This window comes from Dasypus novemcinctus, chromosome 2 (genome assembly GCF_030445035.2).
Source record: "Dasypus novemcinctus isolate mDasNov1 chromosome 2, mDasNov1.1.hap2, whole genome shotgun sequence".
Taxonomy (NCBI): domain Eukaryota; kingdom Metazoa; phylum Chordata; class Mammalia; order Cingulata; family Dasypodidae; genus Dasypus; species Dasypus novemcinctus.
Genome location: NC_080674.1, coordinates 3,993,412 through 4,011,207, shown reverse-complemented (window position 1 = coordinate 4,011,207; position 17,796 = coordinate 3,993,412).

Genomic DNA, 17,796 nt, shown 5'->3' with positions numbered 1-17,796 from the left:
CGAGCTGCAAGGAGGAAGGCACCGGGAGGCGAGTCAGCCAGAGAGGTACCCTGGGACCCCGTGGCTTCCTCTCCTCGGAGGGTCCGGCTTGAAATCCAGGAGGCACGGTAGCAGCCTTAGCAGGCTAAGCGGCGGGAGGGGGGCCCAGCATCCTGCTGGCCGTACTGGAGTGACCCCGCCCCGCGCCAAGGACCACCTTCCACCACTCCAGCTCCCCCCTCACCTGAGCTGTGTGTCTTGGAGACCTGGCAGCCTCAGCAGAGCCCGCAGGCCAGCAATCAGGGGTCTCCAAGCAGCCAAGTGGGCGCTGCCGCCCGGCCCCCTGCGGGCCCTCCATGAGCCGAGGTGCCCGGCAGAGCAGGTGCCCAGAGCTGCCCGGGGTGCAGTGTGGGCATGGGAGCACCCAGCCCGTCAGCCCAGAGTGGAGCGGACCGAGCTTCTCTCCTCAGTGAAAACCCACTGCCCACCCTCAGCAGGGGCTTCTCAACGCTGGTACTATTTCCCCTGCAGCAAGAGACCCCCATGGCCACGTTCTCCCTAAATTCCACTTTGAGAAAGCCAGCGTGGGGCTGAGAGAGCGAGCGAGAGGCAGCTCCACGGGGACCCGAGCCAGCGCCGGAGCTCGGGGGTCACAGCAGCCAAGAGGCTGAGCAGCCCCAGCGCCCCTCCACAAACCAAACGGGGCCCCTGCATGCAGTGGACTATTACTCAGCCATAAAAAGGAACGAAGGCCTGACATGCAGCAACATGCATGAGTCTTGAGAACGCTGCTGAAGCAAGCAAGACACAAAGGCGTGAACAGGCCAGTGAACTATCTCAAGTAAGCACAGAGTCAGAAAGTGTTCAGAGGTTACCAGGCTCCAGGGAGGGGTGGGTAGACTGGCGAGAGGACTTAGAGCTCGACGGGTACAGAATCTCCGCTTTAGGCCATGGAAAGCGTTGGTCATGGGTGCCGGTGAAGGTGAAGTAATTGACACCACCAAACTGTACACATGCAAGCGGTTAAACCAGGAAATTGTGGGTTGTCTGTATGTTGCCACAATATTTTTTAGTTAAATTTTAAAGGCGAGCCAGTGCACGGCCATAAGCTCTCCCAGTAGGGAAGACACAACCAGTCGGGCCTGGGCCAGCCCCTCTCAGCCTTGCGGGACACCGCGCCCTGCTCCCGGCACAGCGCAGCAGGGCTTAGAGCCAGAATGAAGACTGCACCTCGCTGGTCCCCAAATCTGACCATGGAGACACCAGCCCAGGAAATGTCACCATCCAGAGACCCAAGGGGACATCCCAGCTCTGCCTCCCGTGGTTTCAGGACAATTAAAATATTTCAAAGAAATGTTATTTTTCAATGCTCAGGAAATGTTGGAAGAAGCCCTCCTGCAGCTTTTGGCGATTGTGTTGGTGCCACAAGACGCTGGCGCGGAGTCCCTGCGGGGGCGTCAGCCGGCGGCCCTAAAGCTGGGAGAAGGGGAGAGAAGTTCCGAAGGCTGAGAAAGGACGCGCCTCGCGCCTCGCTGCTGCCCCTCCGAGGGCGCGCTGGGCAGCGCACCCCAGGCGGCGGTTCCCCGGGGCCTCGCCGGGAAACGACCTCCTGCCACGGGCACTCAGAGCCAAGGTCGCGGCTGTGCTGCTCCGACGTGCCTCCGGCGGTGACCCCGACGCTGCGCGCTCGGCAGGCAAGTTGCCTTCTTCCAGGTCCACGGGACGCGCCACCGCAGGCCCGCCCGGAGGGCTCCGGCCTTCGCGTCCACACCCCAGCATCCGCAGCGTCCTGATGCATTTTAAACACGCATCATCGTTTCCAAGCCATGCATCGCACGCTTCATAATCTCTCGCACAAACCGACCAATTTTGAGAGGCGCCTCTGCGAAGGGGCTCAAGTGAGCTGTAAACTTGACTTACTCCCGCATCTGCCGTCATTACGCGGGGGCCTCCTGGGCCCAGCAACTGTCCGAGGCTCTTATGTCCTAACGCCTCGTTTTTGTCGTGGCTGTCTTTAATTGTAAACGCTTCCACCGAAATGAATCGCCGTTCCAAACCAGCCCGCGAAGCAATTTTTTCCTGCTTGGCGAAACGCAACCAAGAACGGCCGAGGCTGGGAACGAAGTCACTCCAAGTGGTTGCGGGCTGGTTCCCACCGTCAGTCCCGGGGTCTCAGCAGGGGCCTGGCGTCTGGGGTCTTTGGGAGCTCCCCGGAGCGCAGGTGGGGGGTGCCCGCCCCCAGCCTCGCGCACGCGGCCTCTTGGCCTAGTCTGCGGGCGCTTCTCGCTTTTCCCGGAATTACTTTGCAACCAGCAAACAGGAGTTGTGAACGTTCTGGGTTAACGCGCAGCCAGGTACACGCGCGCCCGCCGGCCACCCTCCCTTCCCGCGCCAGTCGCGCCGCCGTCCAGTGACTGTTAAGTGGCTAATTGTCCATGAAAGACACGCCATTTGAGTCTGGCAATCCGATCTGACTTGGGATCCCAAGGAGAGGGGAGGTGGGGGAGAAGGGGAATCGTGATTTGGGGGGAGAGGAGGAAGCGGAGGCGAGGGTGGCTTGGGGAGCGCCTTCAGCACATCCTCGGGAAAGTAGGCTGAGATGCGGGAGTCCCCGGTCAGAAAGGACTGAACAGCTGAGGCTCCATTTACAGGACGAAACCCAGACCGGGCACAATGGACCTCTGCCGAGACACAGGATGGACTGGTGGCCCAGAAGCGAGGGCCTGGGAAGTTACCGCCTCTCTGCCCCAGGCGTGGGCTGCTGCGATTTCCCCTGAGGCCGGCCAACAGCGAGTGACCCCTTGCAGCCTGCGTGCTCCCAGCTCCCGGGATCCTCCTGCAAACCTCAGCATGCCATGGTCTGTGGAAGGCTGGGGCTGCTGCTGCTCCGGCGGCCTCAGCGGCATCTCGAGCAGGCAGGCTCTGGGCAGGAGTAAACAGGGCGTGATTCCCGCAGAGGAGGTGCCAAAGAGGGGAGAGGCCCACGCCACCAGCTGCGGAGGCGCTGCCTGGTGCGTCTTCGGAGGGAGGACCAGGGCCTGGATCAGCGCGGGGCTGGGCTTCCGGGGGTCTTGACTCTTCATCTGGTGTCTTTGCCCCAGGCCTGTCACCAAGCTAAGCCACCTGCCCTGAGCCAGTTCCACTCTGTCCCTCCCCTCCCATCTATGGATTTAGACCTGAGCCCCTGGATGTGCCTCCCTTCTAGCCCATTCTGAAAATACCAGGGCCCCAGAAACCCTCGCCCCAACAGCCCTGGCCCTGCCAGCCTTTCCCTCGTGGTCCTCCCAGTGGGACCACCCCCATTGGTGGGCGACCTGCAGGCAGGTGGAGGGAGCTCAGAGGCAGGAGGACTGCAGGCAGGTGGGTAGAGCTCAGAGGCAGGAGGGCTGCAGGTGGAGGGAGCTCAGAGGCAGGAGGGCTGCAGGTGGATGCATGGAGCTCAGAGGCAGGAGGTCTGCAGGTGGGTGGAGCTCAGAGGCAGGAGGGCTGCAGGCAGGTGGATGGATGGAGCTCAGATGCAGGGGGCCTGCAGGCAGGTGGATGGATGGAGCTCAGAGGCAGGGGTGCCTGAAGGGTGCAGGTGGGGTGGGATGGGCAGGGGGTCCCTCGGCCTGGGAGCCACAATACAAAGGTACCCTGAGTACCCCCAGGGCCCTCTGCGCTGATAACGCCATAGGGTCTTCCGTAGGTTTTGTGAAGTTTCCAGGGACGTGAAACACCCCAGAGTCCATTCAGAATGGGTGTCTTCCAGTCGGTTACCTCTGCAGACACAAGGGGTGCCAACCCCTGTCCCAAGTGGCCTGTCCAACCTCGGCCCGCAGGTAACCTCGTTTCCAGGCCCCAGCTTCCTCTTAAATTCAGAGAAACTGGGATTTGTTTCATGGGGTACAGGGGCGACTTCTTTCCTCTCAGAACCCAACTTTGAGGGCTAGTCCAGAGAGAATGTGCTGCTTTGCTTTTGAAGGGTAGTTTAACTTCTCCCGCAGGCGTGGGTCCTGACAGGAGGCGGTACACGCCCCCCCTTTACATTCTTGATTCCTCTTGAGCTCTGACTGTCTGCCCACCGAGGCCACGCCAAGGCGGGGGTGGCAGGAAGCTCCGGGGTCCTTCCGGGTTCCCTGAGGGAGAGGGCGAGGCTGGCGCTCGAGGAAATCTGAGAAGGAGCAGCTCGGGTTGGCTGCAGACGCCGCCACACCTCCTGGCAGGGGAAGGACTGGGGGTGGACCTTAGAGGGACGTGGGCTTGTTTACAGGGAAGACAATGAGAAGGCCAAGTGATAAGAGCTTCCCGAGCCACCCAGGGGCTGGGAGCTCAGAGGAGGGGGCAGGGAGGCGGCAGACCCTGGGACAGCTGACGGGGTCTGGGGGATAAGACTGGAAAGACTCACCCCACTAAGGGGCTGGGGCTTTACTGGGCTCCAGAGCAAAGACATGGCCTGAGGAAAGGGTGCTTCTTAGTATAAAATTATCACCGCAGTGATACATGTCAACATGGCCGCCTTAGTCCCACACGACTTGAAGTGGCAGAAATTTATTCTCGCACAGTTCTGGAGCCAGAGTCTGAAACCAGGCGAGGGCGGGGCTGTGGGGGAGGGTCCTCTGCCCCGCCCTCCTGCTTCGGCCGGAAGCTGGCTGGCGACTCAGGCTCTCTTCTGAAGATCTGGGTGCAAATATCGCACCAGGGCCCACGGTAGCCCAACTCGGCCCCATCCTAACTAATCCCATCTTCAAAGACCCTAGTTCCACAGAGATTCCCACTCAGACTGGGGGCGTAGGGCTTGCGTGTGTCTTTTGGGAAGAATCAATTCAATCCATGGCAGCCAATTGAACGAGAACTTCTACTTCTCAAGAACGTTGGTGCTAAATGCGTCCCATGCATTTGTGGATTCTGGCCATGCACTGCGGCCGTGGAGAACCTGGAGACCTCACCGTAAACTGCTTGATTCCAAGGGGAGGACACCGCCACGTGGCAGCAAGCCCCTTACCTTAAGGCGATCTCCAACCCACAGAGGAGCCTGCAGTGCGCCAGGCTGAGTGGCCCTCAGGTTGCAACGCTGGCCTCACCCCTCCCCACCAACCCTGCCCCTGGAGCACATCCCAGGGATGGACCGCCCTGGGGCCCACGGATAGGCAGAGAAACACAACTGGATCTGAGCTTCACTGAGCTAAGACCAACCAAACAAATGCATTCCAATAAAAACACAGATAATCAGAAAGTGACATGCAACTGCCGGAGGCATTCCGGCCCCAGAGAGCTAAAACTGGGGGGGCTGGGCAGCAAGCAGAGACCCCATCTCCGGTGGGTCGGCACATCCTGTCACAGTCCACTGCAGCCATGTCCGGAAGCAGTAATCGATGCCCCATCCTCTCACTTGCTGTAACGTCTCCAGCTGTTTACTGATACTGCGTTCAACTCTACAAATTCCAGTGACCTTTTTGCCAGCAGTATAAAACGTCTCATCCACAAGGGAAGCGAAGCTCCCCTTTCTGAATGCCCAATATATCTGAGCATCCTAAATGTTAAGTCACTAAGGAAATGTTTCCCAGGCGGCCTTTCTCAGACCCTCTGCCTCTCTTCAGTCTCAGGAAAGGAGATTTGCAGATGGATTTCAATTAAATGTAGTAAGCTATGCTTGAGGCAGGCAGGCTAACCCAGGCAGAGGTCAAGTATGTGCATTCTCCCCAATCATCTTGGATAAAATTACACCCTTTGAGCACATCTGTTTTCAAAACCATTTTTCACCAAAAAGGAGGAGAGAGCAAATTGCCAGTATCTCCAGTTCTTTGAGGAGTAGCAGAGTCTATAGGAGGGACTGCTAAAAAGCAACCTTTCATCCAGGTGCTGCCAGGAAGGCTGGAGGATCTTGGGAAAGTCAAGCAAGAAGCAAGCAAGACAATATAAACGTCCCAAATTCACGACAGGGTTCCCCACAAAGTAGCAACACCTAAGAGTCTCAATTGTTTTGCTAGTTACACTAAGCAAATAGTTCCTAAACTCTTCTGACCATTAAAGTGACCTGGGAAAGGTTGTGGATTCAGATTTCAAGGCCCTGCCGTTGAAGACGCTGGTTTGGAAGCCCGGGTTTAATCAGGCCTTCAGCCACGCAGGTGCAGTCTACTGCGTGTGATTCTGACCAACGTGGTTTACATCTTAAAAGCAAGAGGGAACAAGACAGAATCAAAATACCTTCCTGTTTCCCTCTACACCTGGCCCGATGGCAGTGTGCACAGGTGTCTTGGAGAGAGTCTCCTGGGCAGTGATAAGTGTGTGGCCAGGATGCTAAAGAGAGCCAAACAGAAGAGTAGGGAGTGTGTGGTCCCCCAGATGGTGCAGGATCCTCCACCCGCCTCTCCTCTCCACGGACCACCCATCCCTCCTGACCTTTTCATGAGAGTGTCTTCCTATAAAAGGAGGCCTAGTGCGATCGATAAAATTAAAGCCTGTTTCCTGGTGACTCTTACCTAGCTATTTCTATATGGTAATTCTGATTCATTAAAAAATTATTTATCCGAGACCACCTCTGTGCTAGGTTCTGTACTAGGCACTGGATAAGGCACAGTGATCTTAGTCTGCTAGAGCTGCAATGGCAAATAGCACACCATGCGTTGGCTTAAACAGCTAGCATTTCTGCCTCACAGCTGGGGAGGCTAGAGGGCTTGGCGCACTCGAGAGCGGGCTCCGCAATCCTTGAGGTCCTCGGCTTGGATCCCTGCCTCGGGTCAGGGGAAATAGCCTTTCCTTTCTTCTGTGACGTCTAGCTTCTCTGTTTAAGTCCTGCAGCAGTCCAGATTAAGACCCGATCTTGTTAAATTGGCCCATCCCTTTGCTAAAAATAGCACTTTCAAGAGGTCCTCTTTACAACGGGTTCTTGCCCATGGGAATGTGGGTTAAGATTAAGAACACGTGCTTCTTGATGCGCATAATTCATCCTACCACAGCAGTGAGCAAGATTCCCATGGTGCTGTGCCTCGTACACATCATTTCAATTACGGGAGACTTTCTTTAAGCACACCCTATGCATGCCTCCTCCATGGGCACAAAGAACGTAATCAGAGCTGGGAATGGGAAGGGGAGGTTGCCAAGGGACAGCGTCCCAAGGGCCCCTAATTAAGGAGGGCCTGCGGTCCTAGTATGTGCCGGATACGAGCCAACCTGCAGGGTCGGCAGGGAGGCAGAAGGTAAGGGAGAGGCAGCGAAACTCCACGGGAAGGCCGTTATTCAAAATCCATTGTTTTCAGGATTTACCATTACAGAGAAAGGACGTGCATCAATACGAAAAGTTTGTGTATGGATTGGAAAAAGCCCTATTTTGCAATTCTCTTCCTTATATCACACAAACTGTCATCACCCAGGGGCACCCATGGCCCTAGCTGGGCCGAGCTGAGCTTGTCCCCCATCCCAAAAGGATATCCAAATCTGGTGCTCTCTTCCACCATTCTCTGAAAAATTACAATGAAGCTTTTTTTTCAATTATGGTAATTCATATTCATTGTAGAATATATAAATAAAATAAGTAGATACTAAAATCACCTTTAAAAATAGCAGCAGCTCATGGTGACTGATTACTTCACATGTGGCGAGCCTGCCCTGCAGGTTTCACACACACTACCTCACTCTACACTCACATCAGTCCTGCAAGGCCAAGGGAGGCTGAGGAACTAGCCGGGGGCCACACAGCTGGAAGTGGCCAGGCTGCCCCATGAGGCCCAGCATTAGTGCTATGCTTCACTAGAGAGAACCAGTTAGCCTCTTTATAAACAAAAGATCTTTATCTGTGTGTGTGTGAATGTGTACATTTAAAATGGCATGTTGCATTACCCAGAACTAGCCATTAAATGAAGGGCAAAATCCTCCAGATAGCCAAGCCCGACCAAGATTTCTGACACCCACTGCAAGTTCAGGAGGTCCCACGTCATCCTCAGGCTCAATAATTTGTTGGGAAGACTCGCAGCTCTCAGGAAAGCACGACACGTATTATTACGGTTTTACTGTAGTGAAAGGATGGAAATTAAAATCGGCCAAGGCAAGAGACAAGATGCACAGGGCACATTCCAGGAGGGGTCCAATCGCGGAGCTTTAGGTCATCCCTTCCCCTTGGAGCCCTGAACGACAGCACTCCCTTGTGCACATGGTATTTGACCAGGCACACAGAGCATTGACAACCCACCGAGGTCTCAGTGAGGCTTCGTTAGATGAGCACGACTGACTGAAGTAATCGCCAGGTGCCTGAGCTCAGTCTCCACTCTCCCTGCCCTCCCCAGAGATCTGGATTCAAACTCTCTCATCACATGCTTTGCATTTCTGGTACAGTCAGCCCCAACCTGGGTCATCTCATCAGCATAAACTTTGGGGTCCTGGGCCCACCTTTTAGCATAAATGATCAGATGTGGTCATAAGGGGCTGCCGTGAGTAACAAAGACATTCCTATCCCTTGAGAAACCCTAAGGGTCAGAGGTTACCCCCAGCAGCTGGGACAATGGCCTAACCTCTCTGAGATGAGGTCAAATTCCTTACCACACAAATATACACTGCTTTTCAAACTTTTCAGTATGGCTCACTAAATTATGAATATTTTTCTGCAAGACTGAAGATTCTTCTGCACTATTATAATGCTCTATCTAAGTTTTTAAGATTTCTTTATTTCCAAGAGCATCATTATATACAAACATGTAACTGAACAAATGAGCATATTAGAATAACTTCCTGCAAATGGAATCCCTGGATTTAAGGATATGCAAAAATCAAGACTTTGGGTAGCTATTGCCAAATGAACTTCCAGAAAAGTTCTGATCATTTAACCTCTCACCAGCCTAGAAGAGCTGCTCAGCTCCACTCCCTTTTTTCCTCAGTCAGAACTGAAGATAATTCTCTGCCTTTTTGTCCATACCCAATGTAGTAGAATGCCACCTCCCTTTTCTTTCACAGTCTTAAAATTAATAGCACATTAGAAAATGTAACATGCCCTTTTTCCTTCCTTGGCTCAGAGACCAAAAGTGCCCCCTTCCTGGCAAGGCCTGGCAGCCTGTCTGGGAGGTTCTGGGCCTGCACAGACAGTGCCCCCCAGCTCGGGAGCCTCCGGGCAGTTAGCTCCACTGAGTGGGAGAGACCAGAGTGGACCCTGCACCCCAAGGGAGCCACACGGCTTCACAGGAATCACCTTCAGAATAGCGGTTCCCTTCTCGGCCTTTCGACTGCGATCAAGTGGAGAAAAGTGGTGGTGCGGGAGTAAAGGAAGATGAAAACTTCCAGTATCCATGACGTAATTAGTCTCCCAAATGAACTATGCTGGTGAACGAAGTCTTCTCAAGCCCCCTGGTCAAGACTAGCACAGCAAAGAGGAAGAGCGCCTCACCTGTGACAGGAGAGAGCCCTTCCCCTCTGTGCCACTGCAAAGAAACAACTGTGAAAACCCCTCCCCGGGGTCTGCCGTGTTGTCAAAGCCTCCGGCTGTGACGCTTCCCTGAGACGGAAGCACCGCTTTTGCCAGTGGTGTCACAGTGGCGACTGCTGGACGGCACGTGGGGAAAAGGCTGGCTGGCGGGGTTGGGCTCGTCACCAAGCCGATTCTGAAGGATGGTGAAAGCTCTCCCTTAAGGTCTCTCAGGCACGTGCCCACGGTTTTCTCACCAAGGTCCTTTTGTCATGCAGACGCACTTTAACTCTAATGTACTTCTCTTTTTAACATCAGAGTACGGAAGAGTGAAAGTCCCAGGAGGATACTACGTAATTGAGTCGTGAACAACCCCAAAGATGAAACTGACCAACAGAGGACCAAGCAGGGAGCACAGACCTCTGACGCACGTGCCAACACTCCCACCCCAACACTTGCCTCACCCACTGGTAAGCCAGATCCCTCTGCTGAACCAGTCCTTCTCACCAAGCTCCAGGACCGCCGCCCACTCCTCAGTGGACACCAGAAGAGTCAAATTGGTGCTGTCTCGGCTAGATGCTGCCCTCTGCAGGACAAGACAGAATAGAACCTATCTTTTTCTCCTTCCATCCCTTTCTTCTGGTATCCACTGCCCAAAATGGAATACATGAAAACGGGAGAGGAGAGGATGGGAGGAGAGACGGAAGGTCTTAGACTGTTTCTTGCCGTGGATTTTCCTTCTGGGGATGGAGGCAGGGACGGTGCCCATCCATCTGAGCCAGGCTTGATTGGCACCAATTCTGGCTAAGCTGTTAGAACAAGGAGCGCTTCAGAAGGCAGAGATTCTGAAGTTTGCACGACTTCCACACTCTTTAAAGAATAATACATGCAACAGATGACAAATCAGAAATGAGCAGTAGGAGCAGTGATGGGAGTAAATAGCTTAAAGAAAACATACAGGGAGTGGGAGAAAGGAAGATCAGTGATATTAACAGAATCAGAAAGAAAGGGAAAGAGAAAGAAACAGACACACAACTCCCATTTATACTTTAATTTCACAAAGCTCTTAAGACCTGCCATCTCGTATTCTCCTAATGATAACTCTGGGGCAGATAGCTCCAGCTTTTTTTCTTTTTTTCTGAGAAGCAGTGAGGCAGAGACAATCTAGCAGTCTGAGAAGTTCACAAAGCTACTTTGTGGCAGAAGATGGACTTGACTGAGATCTCTTGATGCTAATGGGCTCATTGACTTAAAAAAAAAAATAAAGCTCGAGGAAAAACATATTTAAGAGCCCAGATGTAAAAAGAAAAATACAGAAGAGCAGAAGGGAGTTAGGGAGTTGTCTGATGACTTGGAGCGGAGGTGATGTTTGAACGTCACAGAAGGAATGCCACTGGGAAATCTTTCTGGAAGGAGGAGGGGAAGCCACACTCGAGCGGGAAAGCTGGGATCAATTCTGTAATTTTCTGACCCAGCTCTCCCCGTGCTCTTAGATGTTACGAAAAATGGATTATTCAGCAGCTAGTGAAGAAAACACAATTTAGAATCAGTGGGTAGAAATCACAGCAGCCAAAGGTCAGAGAGAAGGAGAACAGAAGTCACAGCAGGAGATGGGAAAACTGGGCACGTGAAGGAACTTGGGGTCACAGAGGAACCCTGACCCCCACCCCATCCGTGCTGACAGATTCCGCATGAAAACATGCCACCAAAGAGGAAAAATCTGGGCAGGGATGGCTCTGTCACATGAAAGACTTTGATTAAAAACTTTACAATATTTTGGATTAACAGATTCCCCGGTGTGTCTTATTCATCATTTGGCACTTATCTTCCAAGCACGTTTTGAGAAAAGGATGAGAAATGTTAATACAAAGGTTTCCACATGGAATTGCCTGATCGGTGATGACCCGCTACTGCTAGGACCTTTATTTTAAGGGTTTGTGTACCTTAAACATGATGAGATTTCCTTGGAGAAATATCAGAGAATTGAGGGAACAGAGTCGCTTTTAGTAGCCATTAATCCTTTTGACCTCATTTACTCTTCTCTTCAGGGAAGGCAAAAACCAGAAACAGATTTCAAATGAAAGCCCTTCTAATGAGCGGTGACAGCTGGCAATTTGGGAGTAATAAGCCTTGAGCCTGTAATCAACCGCTTTGTTACAAAATGTCCCCAGGAAAGGCAATCCCTGAACCTAAGCAAACAAGCATCTCACCTGGTACACTTCCCTATCCAAAAACCCTCCCCTACCTGCAACTTTGTGCTTCACCTTTTTTCCTGTTAGGGGCATTTTCAGGACTTGGAGTTGTCCTGAATGATATTGCAGGGACAGATGCTGGACATTATATATCCTGCCAACCCACTGAATGTACTGGGGGAGAGTGTAAACTGCAACATAAACCATAATCCATGCGGTGCAGCAGTGCTCCAAAATGTATTCACCAAATGCAATGAATGTGCCACACTAATGACAGAAGTTGTCAATGTGGGAGAAGTGGGGGGTGTGGGAAGGGGGGTATATGGGAGCCTCTTATATATTTTAATGTAACATTTTGTGTGATCTCTGCATCTTTTAAAAAATGATAATAAAAAATAAATACATACATACATACATACATAAAAACCAGGTTCGGGGTCTTGGGAATGATTCCACCTTGTTTCATCAACCAGTGATGATTTTGCCACCTGGGGAATTTACGTGACCATGCCTGGGGAGGGGCATGGGTAGAGGGCAGGGACCCAGGGACCCCGCCGAGCAGCCTCTAATGCACAGCACCCTTCATCCTGGCCCGTGTCCACAGTACGGAGGCTGCAAAACCACAACTCACCAGAAATGAAGAAGCCCCAGCTACCGTGCCAAATGTGGAATAGTAACGATTGCACGCTCGCAGCCTCAATCTGGGGTCTGTCTTCCACAATCGCAGGCTTCCAATGCCCCCAGGTCCAAACCACGGATGTGTGTTGCCCTCATCTGCTGGTGAAGACCTGGCCTTCCAGTTCAAGGCAATGCCCGTGGATAATCAGGCAGTAATTACACAGGAAGGTGGGCTCCTGGGAGGAGAAGTTTCCAGAATGCCTCAGATGCACGGAGGAGGGGCCGCTGCACAGCTAACTTCAGCAGTCACGCAACCAATCTGGAGGAAGAACTCCAAAGACCTCCTCTCTCACCAGCTGCACGACTCGACAGAAGTCCCCTTCTGGCTGCTCCTCCACTCATCAAAAGAGAGGCTGAGAAAATAAAGGTCACTCTTTAACCCTGGAGGAGAGTGGGTTCTAGGAGGTGTCTAGAAGGACAGCTTGCTGTATACATGTTTTTTTTTAATTTATGGCAAAAGCAGCAGAGAAAAGGATCTTTGAAAATCATACTGAGGAGCATTCACCTGGAAGACCTGGTAAACTGCATTATCTGGAATGGAAAGGAAGGGGACTTATCTTCTGGTAAGGGCAAAAAACTATTCAGGAGCTACTGACTCATGAAAAACAAAGCCAAACAAGCATAGCAAAAACTCCTGTCAAAGATAAACTGAGACTTGTTTTTCCTGTTTGTTAAACTTTATTTGGGCAACAAACGATTTACAAATTGAAACGAAAGTGGTAAGGAGTTCTGCCGAGGGAATGGAAAAGGGACGCTCATGTAGGACAAATGCAGAAGCAGATTAGAAAGCATTTGTTTGGCTGATTTTGTTTCCATTTTACATAGGAGGGGTTCTTAGGAAGTGGGGAGCAGATTGATGAGTGATATGCTTGTCCATTCTGATAAACTGTCTCTTCCAGACCAAAACTGGTTTACCACTCGTTGTTACTTATCTGCAATTATGTAAGATGAATTCCATTGTTTCATTTTCTTGGAAAGCCACTACAGGTCAATTGTTCTCAGAAAGGGTCCTTCCCAGCCTTGCCCTATACAGGTAGACACTTTATGTTGCTTAACCCATCAACACACCAGGTGTTGTGCATGGCAAGTTAAGGAGCCCATTCCCCTTGAAGATGCACCACAGGGCTCTGAAGCAGGATAAATGAAGACTTGTCACTGAGGAGAAGTCATTTCCTGGTCCTTAGCCAGGTATATTGTCTGCCACACCCACTTTCAATTGCTCTGTGCAGCCTGGCTCAACATGCCTGAGGGGAATCAAAGCAAAAGGCATCCTCCGCATAGAACCCGGGACCTTCCCCACAGTGCATCTCCACGGTGGCATCAGGGAGCCCTGACCTGGAGTTAACCTGTGTCTACATAGTCCCAGGAGACACAGTGCACCATGTGTGGTCACTTGTGAGGTCAGCAGGAGACTTTCCAAAAGGAGCTGCACAAGGGATGGGGGACAGGAGTTGAGTTATTCAAAGGCAAGTGTGCATCCTCCAAAGTCTCAGAATGGCTGGGAGCCCAGAGGTCTCCAACAGCCAGGTCATAGGTAGGAAAAGGCACAGTGATTCTGAAAAGGAAGTAGTTAAAAGAAGAAGAAAAAAGGTAGCAGTGGATAGGAAGGATTTCCAGACTAGAGGTGCTAGAGTTCTGAAGACCAGCTTCTTTGGGTTCACAGGCCTGTAACCCCCATTTGCCTGTGGCCCCACCTGCCTTCCCACAGCCCTAGCCACCCGCCTATGCTCCCATCTTCCTTGTCCACAACCTTGCCTGCCGACCCTCAGCACCACCCACCTGCCTGAAGCCCATCCAGATTCCTTTTCCCCATGGCACACCCAGCCTCCCATCGGTCTGTCCTTAGAGTTGACCTTTGCCTGTGCACTTGAATACCTCCACTGCTTCACTGATGCTACCAGAGTGAGCTTCATGCTTCTAGAGGTGTCCAGATAATGGGTAGCCCCACCATCAAACTCAGAGGCAAGGTAACTGCAGACATGGAACACATCCCCACCAAGGCTGCTGTGATGGTTCATCTCATGAGTCAACATGGGTAGGTTATGGTACCCAGTTATTTAATCACTCATCCAGGTGTTGCTTGAAGGTATTCAGGCAGCTTAGTCTAGTGAAAGGGAAGGCGGCTGGCCCGGCAGACAACATGGCTGACAGACAACATGGCCAACAGACAATATGGCCATGAGATCCCTCCCAGAACCTCCTGAGAAGACAGCTGCCAGAAAGACCCTGTGAGATCCTAATCATGAGAATCTCATTTGGAATGAGGGGGGAAACCCCAGACACCCTCAAAAGACCTCACCATTGGCCCCCTGAGAAATCCTGAGAAACGACAGGTGGGACAACCAATCAGAACAGCAAACAGCTGGGGGAGGAGCAATCCACTCAACGAAGTCTAGCGGTGAGGCCATCCAGACTGATGAAAGCATTGATCCTCCCCAAGAAAATGGACAGCTTCTAATTGGGACAACTGGTCTATGATAAAATAAAAAGAAAGAAACTAATCTTTTCCTGCCATACCACATGGCTGCAATATGACCAAGAGTGGGCTCTGTGTGTGTATTAATCAGTCAAAGGGGTTCTCATGCAAAATACCAGAAATCAGTTGGCTTTTATAAAGGGTATTGATTTGGGCTAGAAGCTTACAGTTATCAGGCCATAAATCATAAATTACTTCCTTCACCAAAGTCTGTTGCCACATGTTGGAGCAAGATGGCTGCCTATATCTGCAAGGGTTCTGGTTTCCTGGGTTCCTCTCTTCACAGGGCTCGTCTCTCTCCAGGCTCAGCTGCTCTGCTCTCTCCACAAGGTCAGCAGTAGACTATCAGATGAACAGCTCATCTCTCTTCCCAGGGCCTCTGCTGTGTCTAACGGGCCTTCTCTCTTTCCTCTTGTATCTGCTTCTCTGTGTGTTTACTTCCTGGTCTCCAGGATCAAAATTCTCACCTCCCTTCTCTGTGGTTCAGTTTCTCTGTGAGTCCTACTGACGTGGCTCATTCAAAGCCTTAATCATTATATAATCAAGTAAAAGTGAAACCTCTGAAGCCAATATAATCTAGTAAGCCCAGAGGAATAGACCAGTTTACAAACATAATCCAATATCTATTTTTGGAATGATAATATCAAACTGCCACAAGATCATTTGCTAAATCTCTCCCACATAAAATAAGGAATCTCCTCTATGCCATCAGTTAAGATTAAAAGGTTCCTGGCTACTCCTAGCTCCTTGTCTACTCCCTTATAACACTCCAATATTTCCAGCAAAAATGCCTCACAGGGCTTTACCCCTTGTGGGCGGTAACGAATGGGATGCAGCCCCAAGAGCAGCCCCAGTGCATGTCTCATGGGGGTCAGGGCTTCTCTGGACCCCTTAGCTCTGTACTTAGGAACTGCACAGGGATTTTTCTGCAGGAATGAAGCCAGAGGGTCCTGGATAAAGTTTCTGCCAGGGACAGATACTGGGAGCTTTGCATTCAGGTGATTCTAACAGCAGGTCTTTCCCTAAGCTAAGCTAAGTGTGTAAAATTCTGTCTTCTGTTCTAATCTCTGCTTAATTTTGTGTTTAACTTTGAAATATGTGTTTAACTTTGTTAGTCTGCTCGTGCCTAAGAACTCATAAATCAGATTTGGGATTCGCTTGTTACAAATTGGATAACAATGAAATATAACCTAAAATTGTGTCTTTAAATGTCCATACTATCTTGCAATTGAATTTGATGTATAAAAGAAATCACAGGTGGTATTGGTTCAACTGCTGGAAAAGCAGGAAAACTTAGCAAAGTTGTTACTACTAATAAAATAATTTGAGTTGCTTAGTTAATAAACAAAAGTGCCCAATTTGTTTTTAAAGTGAAAACTTATTAGAAACCATTACTAAAGGTTAAGATCATTACATAGTTGCCTTGTATTATAAAACAGAAAAAACTGAAAATTGCTATAACTGGGTGGAATTAGACTAGACCTACTACTGTGATGGTTATCTCAGACAAATTTGCCTTTGTTTATGGTTACTTCAGGTCTAACCACACCCTTATTTATGCTTGCTATAGTAATAGTTATTATAAACTGAGTTTTCCTTTGCTCATTGTTCTTTCATGACAACATCTGCCCTGCCCCCCACCCATGGCTCAGGGGAAGGCAAATTTAAGACACCTGTGTCTCTTGTCCTTCCCCTGGTTTTAATGACCCTGCTTTTTGTTGTAACTCCAGGTGTGGACTAGATTTCTATGTGGTAGAATTCTTGACCCTCAGTGTTGGACATCCACTCTTCCAGTCCAGTGGTCACTAGAGTCCTGTTATCTCTAAGGATGGGTAGGGGGAACTCCCACCTCAAGTGTTGATGTTCCTAAAAGCAGCAAGTCATGATTGAAACCACGTGTCCCTGAGACTTCAGTGACCTCAGTGAGTACATACTGGAATTAGTGTTTCTCCTCCAAGGTCTGTCAAAGTAAAAATGGGAAATAAACAAAGCTCAGAAGTAAAGAAAAATGTTGTAAATTGTATTTTAAAGCATTGGGAACAATTTAGTTATAAGCCAATAATTAAAAGGAATGAAATTCTTGTGCAAAGCTGCATGGTCACAGTGCAAATAAGAGTAATTAAAAATAGACTTCAAAGAGATCTTTTGACTATAATGTTATTTTACAGTTAAACTTTCGTAAGAGAATGACAATTATAAGTAACTAACTATTTATGCCTGTTTGTTCAGTGTATACCTTCATACATCAGGATGTAAATATCAAATTAACAAATGAAAATTCTTAAAAGAGCTCCACTCAAATTGTTAAAAATTAAATAAATTATTATATATATGTGAATATATTCCTGGAACCAAAATTGGCTAAGCAGAATGTAATGGTCATATAGAAATCTGAATACAGAAACTATTGGAAAAGAGAAAATGCTTCTCCTAAGCTCTTTGACCTACCCAGTCTCCAGGGCCTTCTTTATGAAAGAACGATGAGGGAAGGACTAGATGTGCAGAGTAAAACTATCTTCTAGGCTGGGGAATTAGGAATCAGTTTGCCCTACAGTTCCCCAATTTAAACCTTCAATAGGCTTAAAATAAGAGTGGCTAATAATCCTATTACCAAATTTCATTAAGTAAAGAAAACTTCTTAAAAGCTATGAAAAGATATTTTCTAAATTATAATTATAACAAATGAAACAATTATAATATATTCCAGAACCTAGCAGTCAGTATGCTTTTAAAATTATTCACAGTTTCATAATTTGATTAAAGAAAAGAGGTTTTAGCTTACTATAAATGAAGGGAAAAGAACAGTCCTTGCATAAATTATAATAGTTTCAATTTTATTTAGTTTGGGTGTCATCTCCCTAGGTTTATAGGATACCAATTAAATAAACTAACATTATATGTATTAAATCTTTAAGATGATGAAAATTTTAACCTTGTGTTTAATGAAATTAAGATAAAGGTAAATGCCATTGGTTGCTAATTGTATTTTAAAAAGCTTATTTAAAGGCAAAGTAACTTCTGGTTAATTATAAGGAGTTTATTAAAAGCATCTTCTAAACTGAAGTATTTAAATGGCTAATTCCAGAAAGTCATTATTAATT